Genomic DNA, 7,731 nt, shown 5'->3' on the forward strand with positions numbered 1-7,731 from the left:
GGGAAGCTTATAAAAGTACAGGCCTACCTCAAGAGGCAAGAAAAATCACCTTAATTCTAAAGGAGCTAGAAAAAGAGGAAGAAACAAAACCCAAAACTAGTAGAAAAAATAAGAAATAATAAAGTTTAGAGAAGAAATAAACCAAATAAATACTAAAAAAACAAAATAAACAAAATAACAACAACAACAACAAAAACAAAAACAGATCAATAAAACCAGGAGCTGGTTCTTGCAAAATACCAACAAAATTGAAAACCACTTAGATTGATCAAAAAAGAGCGGGGAGGACTCAAATTTAAAAACTCCAAAAATGAAAGAGGAGAAAAAACAACCAACACCACAGAAATATAAAGGGTTTTAAGAGAATAGTATGAAAAATTATATGCCAACAATCGAACAACCTAGAAGAAATGGATAAATTCCTAGAAACATATAACATCATGAAACTGAATCAGGAAAAATAGAAAATTGACCAATTTCCAGCAAAGAAACTGAATCTATAATATAAAAACTCCCAAAAAGTAAAAGTCCAGGACCAGAAGCTTCAAAGGTGCCAAACATTTAAAGAAGAGTTAATACCTATTCTTCTCAAATTTTTCCCAAAAAATAGAAAAGAAAGAGAAGTTTCCAAACTCATTCATTAGGCCAGTCTTACCTTGATATCAAAACCAGATAAAAACACTACAAAAAAGAGAACTACAGACCAATATCTCTGATAATTGGTATATTATTCTAGGATAAGCATAGAAGCAAATTCCTTAACAAAATATTAACAACCCAAATCCAGCAATACATTTAAAAAATCATTTACCACACTTAGGTGTAATTTGTTTCTGGGATGCAAGAGTGGTTTAATATTTGCAAATCAATCAACATGATACATTGTATCAACAAGAGAAAGAATAAAAACCATATGGTCATTTCAATAGATGCAGAGAAAGTATTTAACAGTGTACAACATTGATTCATTAAAAAAAACAAAAAACAAAAACTCTCAGCAAACTATGTTAGAGGGAGCAAACCTCAACATAGTAAAGGCAATATATGAAGAACCCACAGCAAATATCATACTCTCACTGTTGAAAACCAGAGGTTTTCCCATAAGATCAGGAACAAGACAAAGATATTTACTCTCACCACTTTTATTAAACATAGTACTAGAAGTCCTGGCCACAGCAATCAGACAAGAAAGAAAGAAAAGGGATCAAAATTGTTAAGAAAGAAGTAAAACTTTCACTATTTGCAGATTACATGATACTATATATAGAAAATCCCAGGGGTGCCTGTGTGGCTCAGTGGGTTAAAACCTCTGCCTTCAGCTTGGGTCATGATCCCAGGGTCCTGGGATGGAGCCCCACATCGGGCTCTCTGCTCAGCAGGGTGCCTGCTTCCTCCTCTCTCTCTCTCTCTCTCTCTGCCTGCTTCTTTGCCTACTCGTGATCTCTATCTGTCAAATAAATAAATAAAATCTTTAAAAAAAAAAATCCCAAAGGGGACACCTGGGTGGCTCAGTTGGTTGGACAGCTGCCTTCGGCTCAGGTCATGATCCTGGAGTCCCGGGATCGAGTCCTGCATTGGGCTCCCAGCTCCATGGGGAGTCTGCTTCTCCCTCTGACCTCCTCCTCGCTCATGCTCTCTCTCACTGTCTCACTCTCAAATAAATAAATAAAAATCTTTAAAAAATAAAAAAATTTTAAAAATCCCGAAGATACCACCGAAAACTATTAGAATTGATAAATGAATTCAGTAAGGTGATAGGGTACAAAATTGATATACAGAAATCAGTTGCACTTAAATGCACTAACAATGAAGTAGCAGAAAAACATATAAGGAAACAGTCCCATTTACAATTGCACCAAAAATAATAAAATACCTAGGGATAAACTTAACCAAGGAGGTGAAAGACCTATACTCTGAAAACTTCAAAAAGTCATTGAAAGAAATTGAAGATGAAACAAACAAATGGGAAAGATACCCCATGCTCATGGACTGGGAGAAAAAATATTGTTAAAATGTCCACACTACCCAAAGCAATCTACAAATTTAATGCAATCCCTATCAAAATACAAACAGCATTTTTCACAGAACTAGAACAAATAAATGTAAAATGTATATGAACCATAAAAGACTCCAAATATCCAAAGCTATCTTGAAAAAGAAGAATAAACCTGGAAGTATCACAATCCTAGATTTCAAGATAAACTATAAAGTTGTAGTAATCAAAACAGTATGCTACTAGGACAAAAAGGATACCTAAATCAATGGAATACAAGGGAGAGCTCAGAAATAACACCCACAATTATAAGGTCAATTAATCTATGGCAAGGCAGGCAAGAATATGCAATGGGAAAAAGGCAGTCTCTTCAAAAAATGATATTGGGAAAATTGACAGCTACGTGCAAAAAAATTAAACTAGACCAATGTCATATACCATATATAAAAATAATGTAAAAATAGATGTAAAACCTAAATGTGAGACCTAAAACCATAAAAATCCAAGAAGAGAGCACAGGCAGTAATTTCTCTGGCATTATCTGTAGCCACATTTTTTCTAGATATATCTCCTAGCAAAGGAAACAAAACCAAAAACAAACTATTGAGACTACCTTAAAATAAAGAACTTCTGCACAGCAAGGGAAACAACCAACAAAACTAAAAGATAACCTACTGAATGGGAGGAGATATTTGCAAATAACATATCTGGTAAAGGGTTAATATCCAAAAAATTAAAGAACTTACATAACTCAACCCCCCAAACAAAAAAAAATGTAATTAAAAAATGGGCAGCATGAACAGACATTTCTCCAAAATGGATGTAAAGATAACCAAGAGACACATGAAAATATGCTCAACATCACTCATCGTTAGGGAAATGCAAATCAAAACCACAATGAGATATCAGTTCACAACTGTAGAATAGCTAAAATTAAAAACAGAAACAACAAGTGTTAGCAATGATGTGGAGAAAAAAGGCACTCTCATGCACTGTTGGTGGGAATGCAAACTGTGCAGCCACTGTGGAAAACACTAAGGAGGTTTCTCAAAAAATTAAAAATAGAATTACCACATGATCCAGTAATTCTACCATTAGGTATTTACCGAAAGAAATAAAACACTAATTGGAAAAGATAAATGCATCCCTATATCTATTGTAGCTTTATCTAAAATATCCAAAGTATGGAAAATACATAATAGATATAGATATAGATAGATCACATATATACTCGGACTTAAGAACAAATGAAATCTTGCCATTCCCAACAATAAGGATGGATTTTAAGTACATAATGCTATGTGAAATAAGTCAGTCAGAGAGCAGAGCTTGGGAGTTATTCCGCAAGGTGTGGAATATAATGCTGAATATGAGAGAATTTATTGAATGGAAGTACTTACACCTGCCTCAGAATCGCTGATCTGGAAACATTTCTCCCCAGATTTTGCTAGGTTAGCTTCTTGAACCTTGAATAAAGAAATTAGAATCAAAAATCTGGAAATTTCTTATGATATCACAAAAAAGGTGAAAATACTCAAGGAGATGGGAATATTAGAATAGATTTCCTATGTAAAGCTTGATTACCCATGACCTGATTAGGATTCCTGTGTGGGTGCAGAAGACACCCCAAAGGAATGTGCTACAGAGCAGATACCAACACCTTTAAGAAGCTTGGTTGGTGATAGTTGCACTCTGCAGGCTCTGATTGACAGGGTAGTTGTTTCTATCAAATTGGGCTCTTTAGTATCCATGGCAATAAGGCCAGGGCATACCACTAAGTTGCCAGAGGCATAGAGGATATAATTGCTAGCTTGCCATCAAGTTGCTTTGACCTTCAGGGATCTATGGTAATAGCCAATAGGTCATGGTGTTCTTAGACACGAGATAAGTGGGCAGATACTTATGAGAAAGAGAGAAAGAAAAAAAGATGATAGAGAGAAGATTGTCATCAACTGCTAAAATGAGAAAATGTGCCTTCACACTCAATATCCAGATCTAAGTCAGTTCTCAAATTTGGAACTCATTTATTAAAGCACATAGTTCCCTTGTGAAAGAAACCTGCAATGCCACATGAAATTTATACAGTAAATATGCCCTTGGCTATTCTCCAAAGGGACCTGGAATCATTCCCTGGGTAGCTGACACTGAGGAATTGGAAAATCCAGACACTTCTAGGACTGTTAGGTATAAGGTCTGAGCTAGCAGTGATGCCATGGGATCTAAAACAGCACCGTGGTCCTCTGGTTAAATGGGAGCTTCTGGAGGCCAGGTGGAATTTGGTTCAAGTCCATTTCACAGTGTATCAAAGGATCTTTGTTCCTAACCTATTGTTATTTCCTTGGCCATATGTACATTATTGAGAAAGAAATATTTAGCAGCTGAAATTATGGTCTACGGAATAAGAGCCACTAGGTCATCAAGAGCCAAGTAGAAGCAGAAATCACACTCCTGAGGAAATCACACTCCCATCCTGAGGAAAATTATAAATCAGAAGTAATACTATCTTATGAGAAGAATTGCTGAAATTAATACCAGTATCAAAGATAGGGAAATGCAAATCGAAACCACAATGAGATATCAGTTCACAACTGTAGAATAGCTAGAATTAAATAAGGAGTGATGGTTCACGGATTTCCATCTAATTCAAATATATGTAGCCTGCAAAAAATGAAAATGATCTTGGCAGATATAGATATTATTATAAATTTATCCAAGTGGCAACCCCAATCACAGCTGCTGGATTCTACCATTTGTGGTAGTAGCTACTATTGGAACTACCACTTGGTTAAGTGCTAATAGATTAACACAGGCTTTGGCACTTGTTATAGGGATACATATCTTTCAGATAATTTTTTTTTCCAATCCTTTTTACTAAGGAGGATCAAGTTTGGTTTTTTATTCACATGGTCAGAACGAAAGTCCACATTTTCTCCCTAGCCCAGGGATGCTAACTGTGCTGTTCTCTGTTATACGAGAGAATTCAGGTATCTTGATCATCTTGACAAGCCATAGATCACAATACTAGCTCAGTATATTGATGACATCATGGTAATCAGTGAGTAGGAAGTGGAAAGTATAGCAGATATGCCAGTAAGACACAATATATCAAGAAGGTGGAGATAAGTCATGAAGATTCATGAGACTCCACAGTTTTGGAAGCCTAATGGTCTGTAACATGCCACAACATTCAGTGCACACTAATTACCAAAACAGGCTATAGCGCCTACATAATGAAAGTACAGAGGAATTTATGAATTTTTATGGCCATGATAACTATAAATGGGTAACTACAGCAACCACAGTTGAAGTGTTTTGATCTATTTTTGTGTAAAATTGAGTGGTTTAAAAAAAATCTGTTATTTGTTTATGAAATTATAATTTGGACAGAACTCAGCAGAGACAACTTATCTCTGCTATATGAGTTCTCTGGAGTCTCCATTGGAATGACTTGAATAAATAGGGATTGGAACAGTTGAGGACTGCCTGTGCATTTCTCCCTGTGTACTTTTGGGACTTCTGTGATTCAAAGCTTCTGAATGTCATCTCTCTGCATATGATCCTCAAGGTAGTTGGATATCTTCCATTGTGACTCAGAGCTCCAAGAGAGTGTGTCCAAAAGACCAAGGCAGAAGATGCAACACCTTTTATGACCTTGTCTTACAAGTCGTGCATCATCACTTCTGCCATATTCTATTGTAACACAGGAACAGTCTTAATGTAATGCATGAAGACACTACACTAGAGCTTAAGTAGTGGGAAATGTGGGTCACTGTGGGTCTGTTTTTTCAAATGGCTACTACACATAGAAAAGAAAACAAAGGGCTTACCATTACAGAGTCAAGTTTTGAGCTTTCCTGCCAAGCATGCCCCCTCAGACCAGCCAAAGAGATGGCCAACTGTGAACAAAATGTAAAATGAGTGGTGGAAGAGAAAGGTGATGGATATATATCAATTATGGCCTTTGGGCTAGTTGCAGTACTAGCACTTTTGGTAGTTTCACTAACCCTCTTACTTTAAATAGTTTTGGTGCTTGATCTGGCAACCATCTTGAGAGACTCTGATTAAACTTGTGCTTTCTCTCTTGGGGAAGAAGGAAAGGATGCTCTAATTAAGACGATTTCTTGGAGCACCTGGGTGGCTCTCAATTAAATGTTCAGCTCTTGGTTTCAGCTCAGGTCATAATCTCAGGGTGGTGAGATCGAGCCCCACATCAGACTCTGTGCTCAGCAGGGAGGCTGCTTGAGATTCCCTCTGCCTCTCCCTCTGCCCCTCCTCCAAGTTTCTCTCTCACTTTCAAATAAATCTTTTAAAAAAATTTAGAAAGATCATTTTCTCTAATCACAATAAGGTAAAACTAAAAAATCTATTATTAATATAAAAATCAATATAGAAAGCAATAAATGCCATCTCTCAGAGTCTCAGTCTATGCATGGGTAATTTAGAAGTTGGCCAAGAACCTGAATACTTATGCAGATTTTGGGGGCTTTTTTCCTGCTATTCTTTCCACTTTGGTCCCAGCCACGTTAACAGCCTTATATTCAAATTTGTGTTTCCTGCTCAGTTAGACTTCCACTCTCTGTATTCTATTTTCCTTTGCTGTGGATTGAAAAATAACTTCAGACAGAAAACAGGGGAGAATAGAAGACTCACTTCATATACTTTTCTTTTCTTAAAGATCGTAGGCCTGGATTGGTTCTGCCCAGTGCCTGCAAACAATTGCTTTATATATGTTGATCAGCATTTATAGTTTTTTACGGACAATAGGCTAAACCTGATAACAACTAATCCATCATGGCTTCCAAAACATGTTGCATATCTTGCTTTAGACATGATATTTTCAAATGCAAAAATATAGTTGTTTTACATGTTTTGTCAAATTTATAAGATGGTAACAGTGTTAAAATCTTATTTTGTTTCTTATTCTTCACAGTCAACATTATATATATTTTAAAATCTATTCTTTTTTATGTATAGTTAATAGGTTTGTTTCTTTTGCCTAATGCATATCATTCTATTATAGTGCATGTGCTATATGTTATCAACTAATTTCTTTAGTATTCAATAGCTAAGTTACTCCAGTTCTTTACTAGAATAAGGCTATAATCAACATCTTTAATATATATCTTCATTCTTTTCATTAATGAGATTAGAGTAACTTTATATATTAATCATTTAAGTTTTTACCTCTCTTTTTTTTTTTCTTTTACTTATTTTATTTTATTATTTATTTATTTTTTTGCTGGGTTCTGTGGAAGTCACCAGGTGTGTTATATACTAATTCTTATTATTTATTCATTATAAGTATGTAATCCCTGGCTACCACTTTAATCTCAATCTTATGACTTCAATGGAATCTGTGATATATCATTCAGATCCTTTTTCAGGACCAGAGGACTTATTCTTCCACTGATGAAAAAAGATAGTTGCAGAGAGCCCATAATAATCATTAGGAACAGCCTTGGCTAAAAAAAAGTTGTCTCACCCAAATTCACACCCTCCTCCTAGGGGACTAGTCAGTGTAGGGATGTTTGGGCTCAGCCTCTCTAGCGTCAGAGAAGAAGCTTTCAGTGATACTGCATCAGAGCAGTACTTTTCCCTCTAACCCAATCCAGCTTTGTTTCTCTTTTCTCCCTTAGACAGAATTGACTTTAAGAACACTCCATAATAAATCTGCTCTTTATTATGGTCTTTCCTGGGGTCTGCTTCCTGGTGGCAAACCAAAGAGTGATATTTATTCA

This window comes from Mustela lutreola, chromosome 4 (genome assembly GCF_030435805.1).
Source record: "Mustela lutreola isolate mMusLut2 chromosome 4, mMusLut2.pri, whole genome shotgun sequence".
In the NCBI taxonomy this organism is placed as follows: domain Eukaryota; kingdom Metazoa; phylum Chordata; class Mammalia; order Carnivora; family Mustelidae; genus Mustela; species Mustela lutreola.